A 12,711-nucleotide genomic window follows, 5' to 3' on the forward strand; every position below is an offset into this window, starting at 1 on the left:
CGAGCATTGCTTCTATGTAGATTCCTCATATTTTACATGTTTTATTGTCTTATAAGCTGTACTTGACAATTCATCCATGCTTTTATATTGTGATGTTAATGTTTTATGTATTTGTTGGAATGTGGAATATGGAACAATAAAAAACAAACAAAAGACAAACAAAAAGAAAAAAAGTTTGAAAACTGTATAAAAGTTTCATTGCGAAATCGGCTTTACACGTTCTCGTGTTTATGATCCCTGACGTTAGGGTATAATGCGATGACACATAACATTTTGTCACAAAATGTGCTTATATCATGGACACCAGAGCTCGTAGGAAGATGTACCGAAAGCAGAATGCCTTTATTCCCGAAAAAGAGAATTAGCATTTTGAGGCCTGCATAAAAAAGTGTATAATGTCTCAACCAATTACATTCCATCAAAATACTGTTGATAGAAACCTTAATCAACTGATTACGACAATGGATAGATGAAACTCCGAATTTATTTCATTTTTTTAAAGATAAGTACCGTTGTTCCACTCCTGAAAGTTATTAGATTGAATTCCATTCAATTCTATTTCAGTCGTTTATTGTCCATATCGGGATATTTCTTTTGTCTACATACTTCTACAAATACTACATTACATGAACAGCATTCAGATGACAAAATAAAGGGCTGATTTCACGGAGCACGAGAACGATTTCGAAAATACGCAAATGCAAAATCCAACATTCGTATTTTAGTCTGCAAAAGATTGCCAGACGAACGCGGGGGTTCTGAAGCGTCGTCAAATGTCAAATGTCGGATGTCGTTTTTGCCTCGGCGAGAATTCTCGGGCGAGCGGACGTAATATCTGGCCTGTCTTTCGTCGCATCGACTTTCTCGGCAGAGCAATTAAAACATCCAGTTTTTATTTCATATTGTAAGATAAGACTTTCATTTTGATATCAACAGTGACAATGACACCGATAGTGACAGTGGCAAAGTCGGGGTGGTAGGAGAAACTAGGGTGGGGCGACGGAGCCCACTGTCTGACTGTTAGTATTGCCGTCCGTGTTGATGTGTTTTGCTACGGTGCGCCAAAAGGAACCAGGTCTGATTCTGCTATACAATATCACTTCCCCGCAAATAGTTTTGTGGGGAAAAAAATCAACTAACGATGCTGTTACCCCTGATTTTGACAGGAGAGTAACATTTTGAATGATTTTGTACCGAATTACTTCACTCCAGCTAAATAGCTCCTGTATTAGTGGCGTGCACACGCAGGTGTAAGAGTCCATAATATGATTATGTACCAGATTAAGTTCGTATATTACGGTATAAAGTAAAACCTCAATGGAATATTGACCTAGCACGTTTAACCGTTGGCGATATACATCTAGATCATGTAGGCCTACGTGATTATGAGTAGCTAGGATTCTGCAGAGTTAGCTTCTGATTCTAGTTCAAGTAGAGCGCCTAGGCCCATACACCATTTGAGAGGCGAGACTGAGGCGCAAAAGCGCAAAGTAGAAGCCTGAAAAGATATCATCTGCATACTTATAGTAATTCTAAGGAACATGGGTTTCCTAGGTAGAAATTTGCAAAAAATTATAACAAACTTGTACCTGATTCTGTGAAGATGAGACTTCGCCTCCTAGGCAGACCGTGCGGAATTCACGCTTTGAACCACGGCGCTGTGTATAGCAACATGCAGCGCATCAGCGCAGGGCTGCTTCGTTCTTTGCGTGACGTCATAATTTCGGTCCCCAAAATGTCGCCGTCAGATCGGATTCTAGCGGTAAGAAAAGTTTCTAAAAAATCATCTCTCCTTCGTTCTAGAGATGTTTTCACGTTCTGAAACTTAATTAGTGATATTTCCAGAGACTTAAGCTTTCAAGAAATGTATAATTCACTTTATTTATGAATATCAAGCTATTTTTCGCGTGATAAATACTTTAAGATAATGTGTGGGGGAACCTTGAATAAATCGAATGCTTGTGAGGTTGACTCCTGAAATATAGTCCCGGCGCAGCGACCCAGAAAAAATGACTTCGTTCAACCCACCACGCAGAAAAGGCTTGACTGCATAGGGTGGTCGGTTGGACCCTCTGGAACACCCCTAGGTAGTATGTGATATCAAATGGTGGTATCAATGAAATTTTACAGGCCATTTTAGTTGCGACATGACCATATGTGACCCTGCACCTCAAAACAAACAAAAAGTCGCCAGACATGAATTTTTAGTTAAGACCATATTCTGAAAGAGCAGACTTTAAGCTTTAAAATGATGTATAGCTCAAATCAAACGGACTCTCCTAACCTATCTAAATATTGGAAAGAAAGCACAAACTCAGGAAAAGTGTGAACTGAGAAAAGAGGCTCTGAAGTACAGTGTCTATTCAAGCGCTTAATCTTTACCAAACCGTGCTGGCTGTGCGATGAATGGGACAAAAACAGGAAGTAAACTACCAGAGTAACAACAATGAAGAGATTATTAGATTAAACTGAAATTAAGCGTGCCTCATTAACACATTCTGTCCATAATTAATGCCAACTTTCAAAGCAGTAGCACTATCTTTTCAAAAGTTATTAGAGTTGAAAGTGAAGAGTGTGGACAAGGTTTTTCAGAAATGAAAAAGGGATTCTAAAGACACAACTAATCACACTATTCTACCAAAATGTTCAAGATAAACTGCTAAAAAAACACACTTTCCTGCCCGTTTTATGGTACCAAATTTTAGCATAATGTAAAAGAAGACCCACTCTTTCAGAAAATATGAAAAAGTCAAGTTCAGCTAGGTTGACCCATTTCACTTATTTTCAGTCCTCACGCAAAATCAGTGTGTGCGACTTTATGTTCGTTTTGAGGTGCACGGTCACATATTATTCTTCGAGGAAGCGTCTGCGCACACTAAGACTACTACACGTACCACTAGCACTGCTACAGGCGCCAATGCCAGTGGTGCGTGTTATAGTCTTAGCGTACAAAGACTTTTTCCGCGACAAACATCGGTTTTTGCCTGCAAACTAACTTTTCACGCTAAGCTGGGGTCGGTGTAGTGTAGTTTCCAGACGTTTTTATTTCGTCTTTATTTCTCCGAGTTGAAGCAAGCCAAGTGAGAGTGCATACCCAGCGATTGTGACGCCCAAACTGTTTTTTGTGGCAATCATTGAGAATGCACCCTCACTCGGCTTAGCGCAATACAGCGGGCTTCTGCACAATACACAAGCTGTAACTCAGAGAAATAAAGGCGAAATAAAAACAGCTAGAAATAAAGACTAGGGTCGGTAACGCTTGTCGCTATTGCGGCACTGAAAATGACAAAATTATCACAGTTTTTGCATTTATTTCACGAAGGATTCATCGAAACGCCTTAAAACTATATATATGCATGTTGCTAGAGATGTCAGCAATACAATGGCATACATTGTAAGGTATAATATTGTGCATGGTATCCATGGTAACCGGATGCCTACAGGTGATTGGTAACTCCCAAAAATATCTGGAATTTAGACAGGTTTGTTTCTTTTGCCTTTCGTGCACATCACTCATTGTAGATGAGCTCTACGCTGTAAAATTAGTCTGGATAAAAAGGGAAAAGACGCCCAAGATTTTTCCCTCATTTTCTCCTCAGCATTAATTCATAACTGCACGTTTTGAATAAAATTTACATATGATATTTCATTTTATTCTATATATATATATATATATATATATATATATATGTATATATATATTTTTTTTTTACAATAGTTAACGAACACAAAAGTACGCTTAATTCTTTGATGGATAATCCAGCACACGTGTTTATTCCTTCTTTAGAAAGATTTTATCGGTATTCTTGAATAAACTTCCTTTAAGAACATGAACAATCAATTGCTTTCCTCTGCTCTTTTCCAGGATTGTTTTGAATAACCATCGCTCTGTAAATACTCGAAAGAGCTACTATAGAATATTGGCTTTGCTTTCTGTATTCATCTTATTTTTAAGGGAAATTTGTGTCCATACATTATTAAAAACTATATACATTTGCCTGTGCTTTGAAGTCAAATTTGTGTTGAAAGTACGACGGATGCAACTTTTTCATGCATTTTACTATTCGAAAATGATACAAATCTTTCTTTCAATGGCCGTTTATTATGCCTTTGCTTACAAATTTTGCTGTAACTTGAGAATGCTTCAAAATATTCTTCGCATATACCTGATGTCGTACACTTTATGCAGAAGGAAGGACATGCTTATTGAGCTTTTTGAAATTATGGGCTTTAGTTTTCGAGTTATTGACAACTAAATTCTGATTGGATAATACTGGTTGCCATGGCAACAGGGAAAACTTTTTTAACGAAAATCAATAAAAAATGTGTGTTTCTTTTTTATTGCATCTATAAGATTTAAAAAAAAAAAAACAATGTTTGCAGCAGCAGGAGGCATTTTTGGGGTTACCAGTCACCTTTAGGCATCCGGTTACCATGGTAACCATGCACAATATTATAACTTACAATGAATCCCACTGTATGGATGACATCTCTAGCAACATATACATATATAGTTTTATACAGTTTCGATGAATTCTTCATGAAATAAATGGAAAAACTGTGTGAGTTTGTCGTTTTCAGTGCCCCAAATAGCGACAAGCGTTTACCGACCCTAGTCTTAATTTCTAGCCGTTTTTTCGTCTTTATTTCTCTGAGATGCAGCTTGTGTATTATGCAGAAGCCCGCTGTATATACTGCGCTAAGTGGAGTGAGAGCACACACCCAGTGATTGCAATTCGGTCGTCACAATCACCGGGTATGCGCTCTCACTCGGCTTGCTTGAACTCTTGAAATAAAGACGAAATAAAAACGGCTAGAAACTACACTACACCGAACCCAGCTTGGCGTGAAAAGTTAGTTTGCAGGCAAAACCCTTGTTTATCGAAGAAAAAGTATATGCGCGCTAAGACTACTACACGCAGCACTGGCGCCTGTAGCAGTGCTAGTGGTGCGTGTAATAGTCTTGGCGTGCGCAGACTCTTTTACGTTTGTTCCAACAAATCATGATGAAAAGTGGCCAGTAAAATTCTACTGACACCACAATTTGGAACCACATACTACCTGGGGATGTTCATAGAGGTCCCATCTACCACCTTGTCTGGTCAAACCTTTTCTGCGGGGTGGGTTGAACGAACTCCTTAATTAAGCCTCTTACAGGAATTAGCGCCTTGACTAATAACAAAAAAAGCAAAAACTGTAGGCACACACAAACAACACAGGAATGAAATGAAGAGAAAGAAGAAATACAGGAAAGTGAAAAGCTTCAACTCAAGACAGCTGCTGCTATCAACTCTCCTTGGAAACATTAACTCCCATGGATGATTATTGAAAAATTTGCTTTGTTCGCATATCCGTCGCGTGTTCTTCGTGTACGTAACTGGATGTAATTAAGCAATGGTATGTACGGCATTCGCACATGTGTTGTACGTCGTGAGAACTTCGCACAAACTGCGCAAGAATATTTTTCGGCTTCATTGTCGGCACAGATTCGAAGAAAAACTTTTCCGAATGTTGGATTTTGCCATTCGCGTCCTTCGCAAATCTATCAAGTGCTCAGTGAAATCAGCCCTTAAGACCTTAGAAAGACATCATTCCGTCAATATCATCCACATTCCAATGTGTACTGATATCTACTTCCAACATTAAACAGCAAAAATCCTAGAATGTTAAAACATATTTCTGGTTAGGGCTTAAATGCATGGAAGAGTCATGACCGAAGAATTATCTTGAAAAGAAAATTTTATAAGCCCTTTAGTGGGCACGCATCTTACCAGGTATTCTACAGACACGACGACCCTCTGGAATGCCTAGTCTGCTAATCCTCTGATTACAGCGTGTGGCTTTCACTAAGGAATATGGTATCACCTTCGGGATGGTTCCCGTCTTGCACCTTCTGACCATCGGAAGGGTGTAATTTAAGCTGTAGCCATCAGAACACGTCGATCCAGGTCCTTCATAAGCTCTTGTGGACACCGCAGCCGCCAGTGAACCTTATTCGCGTTGAGCAATGCATGTAAGGGCATATGTATGTATATATATATATATATATATATATATATATATATATATATATATATATGTGTGTGTGTATGTGTGTGTGTGTGTGTGTGTGTGTATTTGTGTGCGTTCGTATATGCGTGTATTTGTTTGTATAAGAAGTGTACAATTAAGTACGTATAAGATTTGATAGAAAATAATCTATATAAATGTTGTTTAGGTTTGTAACTCTGTAACTCGACATTAAAATTATTAATGGAAATTTCCCCTTTGGGACTTTTCCAGAACTGTCCCGACTAGGCGATATACCCGATTTGATCTACACAACTGTATGTTCGATAATCTCCCTACACATCACTACAACTAACACACAAGCCAAGCTGCTCAAGAACCAGTTAGGGTTTGTTATTATTATTTCAAAGTATAGATTATCTTCCAAGTTGATATTTGTCACTGATATTGTGTATTAACAGCTCTGAAAAAAAAAGAGATCATCATTGGTTTTCTTACTTATGAGCTGTAAATGCAAAAGTAGGTCCCTGAATATTTTGCGATAGAAATGCAGGCTCCGATTCTATATTTTTGAATGCTTTTCTCTTTATTATCATAAAAAAATGCAATCATTAGTGTACTTCAATGTCATTGTCAACAGTCAGTGTCCATTGGTGTCGCATCTATTGGGGGTGAGTAAAGTTTTAAAGTGATGTAAAACGCAAATATACGTTTTGAAAGACCGAATGCTTCAAATTTTAGGAGAACACATCAACAAAGTTTGAGGAAAACCTGACAAGCCATTGACAAAAAAGAAAAAAAGATGAATAAAAAATGATAAAATCCGCGTCTCCATCCCTGCATTATTAGAGTACTACAGTTCATGACAACACTTATGGACAATTATGAAAAAAAAAAAATGTAAACAGCATTCCACAAATTGAATTTTTATAAAAATGGATTTGAAAATGGATTTATATTTGATATTCTTATGAAAATTATCAATTCCCTCTACTTGTTACTTACATCCTATGCAAACAATAAAAGAAAATGATTCAATTTTATTAACATTAATGGTGTTACCTAAAGAGACGAGCAGTAACGCACAAACGAGGCAGTGGGACGTATTTTGAAATTCCATTCCGATGTAGTTATCTGTAAGGAATTCATTTGCAGACAAAAATTACTTATGATATAAGGACTGGTTCACTTTAATCAATACGCTCCTTTTAATTTTCATCTTTTGCGATGAATATTAGGTTGACAAGAATCATAAAAATCACAGTGTCACTGTTTTTAACAGATATACAATCGTTAGAAAGGTAGTTCTGAAGTGAAGAATAAAGAAAAACAATAAAATCAACAAGCAGATGACAACAGACACGACGTGCATGTACAAAGCAATTAGAAAGCGTTGATAGGATGGATATATTGGTTTAGAAGATTTCCAAATTGCCTAAATTCGAGACTACAGTTTGTGTATACATTGATTTGCACCTTTCTTTAGAAGATACTGAGGCACTTTCCCTTTTTTTAAACAAAAAGTCCAAGTCAGTCAATGATATGAACATTTCATTATAAACAAGAAAACGAAATCTGTCTACATAAATGTTTTAATGCAGCCATTCTCTGTCAATAGGTATCACACCTGTACGCTCTGTACAACGCCACGCCCTACAGCACGTGACAGGCAGAGTCATAATTATACAGTAGTCCCGCAACCATTTCGGTTGACGACGGCTGCAGAGATATCGATGTTTTTAAAGATAGCATGTTGAGTGGTCTATGAAATCAGTGTTTCGAGAAAAGCGCCCTAAAACTTTCCTTGCCATGCATTCGCGATCAAGGAGACGTAAACGTAATCGCAATCAAGGAGACGTAAACGCGATCGCCATTAAGGAGACGTAAACGCGATCGCGATCAAGGAGACGTAAACGCGATCGCGATCAAGGAGACGTAAACGCGATAGCAATCAAGGAGATGTAAACGCAATCGCGATCAAGGAGACGTAAACGCAATCGCGATTAAGGAGACGTAAACGTAATCGCCATCAAGGAGACGTTAACGCAATTGCGATCAAGGAGACGTAAACGTAATCGCGATCGAGGAGACGTAAGTTGATATTCGCCTCTGGTTACTGGAGGATAAGAATTTGGCCCCGAGCATCCTCCGTGATAATCATTCAGGCATAGCGTTGGCGGTCTGATCAACGACCAATCAGTGACCGCGATGCCATGGGATGTGAACGCGTGAGAAACACACCCCATGTTCGCACATGCGTATTTCATTCTTAGTTCAGTCACTGCCTCGAACACATGACGTATACCTCAATGCTGGTCGCAGAGTACGGAGCAACGGTCTCCCTAATGCCCCAGTCACACTGTGCTTTGCGATGGGTTACGTCCGCCGCGGATAGATACGGATGAGCGAACGCAGGGGGACGCAGCGTAGACGCAGGCATCCGCAGGGACGTATGTAGACGTATCTGTCCGTAACTCATTCGTAAAGAAACGCACAATGTCGGCGCCAAGCCTGCGAAATTTTGAAATGTTCAAAATTTCGCAGAGGGATTCTACGGATGCAGACTTACGCAAGTAACCGTAATCAAACATAATTATCCGTAACTGAACGTAACTACCCGTAGCCTGGACGCAGACCATCCGCAAGAAAATTTACCTCCCGTCCGTTTGCGTTCGTTTACGTCCACCGTAAGTATCCGAAAGTAACCGCAAGTTAACGTTTCTCAACACTTTCGTCCGCTTACGGATATTTGCGGACAGTTACGGATGCTGCGGACAATTACGTCCTTCGACATTTTCCGTTTTCCACTCGCATGGGAACACAGAGACTCGTGGGAAGCCACACAACTCGTGTTGCCTAGCTGCAGCGCATTTACCTGAAGGAATGCTACAACGCAGTCGGAGCTGTGGAGAGGCAGAACCGCATGGTCAAATTATGACATTTCTCCCATAAAATGGTCATTTTAGGTGGCACCAATATATTCATGACATCGGTTGACCCTTGGTGCTAAACTTTTTATCTTACACTCTTTGAATGTATATTGTTTTCGAAAAGGCAATATAATGGGTAGGGGATGGGGTGACAGCATTTCATTCACTTTTCTGGCCGGGAAAGGTGTGTGACAGCGATAACTTTATAAAATTCTCTATGTCAATGATATGTCAAAATTCTCTATGTCAATGATATGTCAAAATTCTCTATGTCAATGATATGTCAAAATTCTCTATGTCAATGATATGTCAAAATTCTCTATGTCAATGATATGTCAAAATTCTCTATGTCAATGATAATATGTCAAATTCTTCAAACATCCTCTCTTTCTCATTATTTGCGGATGATAATAATGTGTTTTATCTGATTCTGATCGATTATCAATACTTTCAACGGCGAATTAACGAAGTTACTCCATTGGATAAGAGCGAATAAACTGTCAATAAATATGCAAAAAAACTGCAAGAAAAATGCATGCTGTTCAGTAATTCGCCGGAAAATTTACCGAGAAATGTTTTCCTGGAAGACACGGTCATATAAAGAAGTCTCTTCCATCGAATTTAACCTTACCTGGGGTTTGCATATTGATTCTGTATGTCGTGTTATTTCAAGGAATATAGGTATTATAAACAAAGTTAAATTTTATCTTCCCCAAAATGTATTTGTTATGTTATATTCTACTTTGATACTACCTTACTTAAACTATGATATACTCCCATGGGGAAACACTTTTTCTACTTATACAGACAGAATAGTATTATTACAGAAAAAAGTTCTTCGTATCATACCAATAATTTATTTCACGAAAAAAATATTTTGAAAATTTTTGACCTTTATCGTTTGCAATTAGGACAATTCATGTATAAACTCACTAACCATTCTCTCCCCCTTGTGTTTTGATTCCATGTCCTTAAAGAATGAAACTGTCCATGCATGTCCAACCCGTCAATCCCATGAATATCATTTGCCTTTGACTAGGACGGTTTTTGCAAAATCTTTATTCTCCTTTTCTGGACCAAAATTCTGGAATTCTCTTGACAATGATATAAAAGAAGCTTTAAGTTTCAATACATTTTCTTTAAAATTAAAGAATTATTAAAAAACTTTGTAAGCAGCAAAATAATTCATTCTTCTTTTCTTTTTACTTTTGATTTTCAAAACCGTTGTTGCGTCGGTAACCTCTCTACTCTTTGCTTATCAGCGAGCCTGTGCTTCTGTGCCTCCAGTGCCCTGGTTATGACCCACCATTTTCCCTCTCCTCTCCCCCCCACCCCCTCCCCCCTTTCCACCTCGGACTTTCTACCTTCCTTACTATCTTTCTATCCTCTCATCAATCTTTCCTTAAAGAGAGCCGCTTTGTGTTTGTTAATGTGCGTTGGTATGTGTGCATGTATGTGTGTATTACTCTGTCTTTTTTTTTTACTACAGTTTAGGGAAATTGTTGTTGTTGTTGTTGTTGCCTTTGTTTCTTGCAATCATTTTTTTTTTCTGTATGAGGGGACTGCATTCTACAAGCCCTGCTTTTTAGCAGTCCCCTCCATTTCCAGCAATATTGTTTATGCATTCACAACAGTGACGTAACAGTTATTTTGTATCTCTGTTGATAATTTACCTGTATCTCTTTTACAATATTATTCTGTTCATCGCATTGTGGTACTGATTTCCTGACATCTGTGTATGCGAGTGTTTCATTGTATTTCTAATTATTTTGTTTGTTGGAAGTGAAATAAATCAACTTGAAAACTGAGAACGAATTTAGTATTTCTCTATATTCTTAAACACTTTACGCTCCATGGAATGTGCATTACATTTTTGTATATGATATTGTACTTGGGTTTGGGAGGGCTGTTTGAAAGTCTTGATGTCTTTTTTTCTCTGGAAATTTAATAAGCATTGTTTTATTATAAAAATCTCCTTAACATAACCCAATAAGTCATGAATATCGCTGCACAACGACAACGTAACCACAGTTTGTCTATTCCATGACTGTGAGTAATAACTTTCATACTCTAATGTTTAACTTATCGATGTATATTGTATTATATTTGTGGTATAATTATGTTATGTATTCTTTACATTTATGAAGTTTATTCATATTTGAGTTGCACAAATAAAATTTAAACCTCAAGTTCAAAATTTCATATATCTTTTATCACTGTAAAGCAAATTAAAGGATTACGAATTTTTTCACATCTTGTACGTAATTCAATTTCAGTTTTCCCCAGTCATGCCAGTGTACAATGTAAGACAGTCCAATATGTGATAACCTTGCAGTCATAATATAATACACTGACTTAGCAGGAATCGTCACAGAAAACAATACTGTCCCTAATTATTTATGACAATCTGTAACTATCCGTAACCATCCGAAAATATCCGCAACTCTCCGCAAGTGTGCAGAACTATTATGTGCCAATTCGAAAGAATATCCGCAAGTGGACGCAAGTATTCGCATCTGGTCGTATTTGTCCGTATCGCCCGCATTTTCCCGGTGTGTTTTGAATAAATTTTCTAGTGACAGCAAAGGATCCGCGGGAGTCCGCAGAAAAAACGACTTTTTTGGACGTAGCGCCGGACGCAGAGCATTATGTGACTGGGGCATAATACAGTTGCAGAAGTTACTACTCGAGGATGCTGCAAAATTGTTATACTCAGGAAAAACACACAATCTCGCTATGAACTCTGAGAATTAATCTTTCCTTCCTACGTCCAGTCGTCATGATGGAATCTACGTCTGACATATGTCTGATGAAGTAAAAGGAAAATAATGTCTTTATCTTTTTTTAAAGACATAACTATAACTACATTATTGTTACATGGTAATATTCATCTGTCATAGACAAGAAATTTTCTACGATTTACACGACAACGTTTGGTCAGGCAATTTCACAATCGACGGATTTGTTAATGTCGCCATTACAAATACCTCCAGAAAGACGGGTTAACATACAGCAATCTAAAAGGCAAAATATATTAAATATTGGGTGACCCACGTATCATATAAATATATATGCTATCATGTTATCAACAATGTGAAGTCTTTCTTACATACTATTCTTTTAATTCTGTAAATTATGTAATTTGAAGATTTATTTCAATACATTTTTTTTTCAATTATAAAGACCGACTTTTCTCAGTCTTTCGTTTGAGTAAAACCAATTGATGTTAATGTAAAATCGTGTAGTCTTAAAACAAATACAATAAATGTTATCAACCTCTTGTTGATTATTATAGAGGAAATATCCACATCGCTCGTACAAAAGGAAAGGAGAAATGGAATAGTCTCCAACTTCTGGCGTCCAACTTTTTAACCATCCAACATCAAAACAATTTATCCATCCGTTTGATTCCTCTTTTTAGCAAATTCTGCTGCGAGATTTGGATTCAGATCTAAGTTAATAATATCTATTGGTTCATAAATTACAACATATTTTCATTCATAGGCTGTTCACGACAGTATACTAAGCAGATGAACTACAATTCACTACTTTGAATGCAGTAAAACACACAGGCATGGTAGAATGACAGCAATTATTTCAATCATGGACATTAACATAATTACATTTTGTTGTTTTTTGTGTTTGTATTTGTGATGTAATGTATTTTGTAAGGCAGCTCACCACAAGCTCTGCTTTTTTGAGGTTCTGCCTTCCTTGTACAATAATTTCATGCATGTTATCTCCTACATGAAAAAGATGGTAAATAAATGTT

The sequence above is a fragment of the Diadema antillarum genome, unplaced genomic scaffold (assembly GCF_040938485.1).
Source record: "Diadema antillarum isolate AM-2024a unplaced genomic scaffold, OU_Dant_1.0 seq00000826_RagTag, whole genome shotgun sequence".
NCBI lineage: Eukaryota > Metazoa > Echinodermata > Echinoidea > Diadematoida > Diadematidae > Diadema > Diadema antillarum.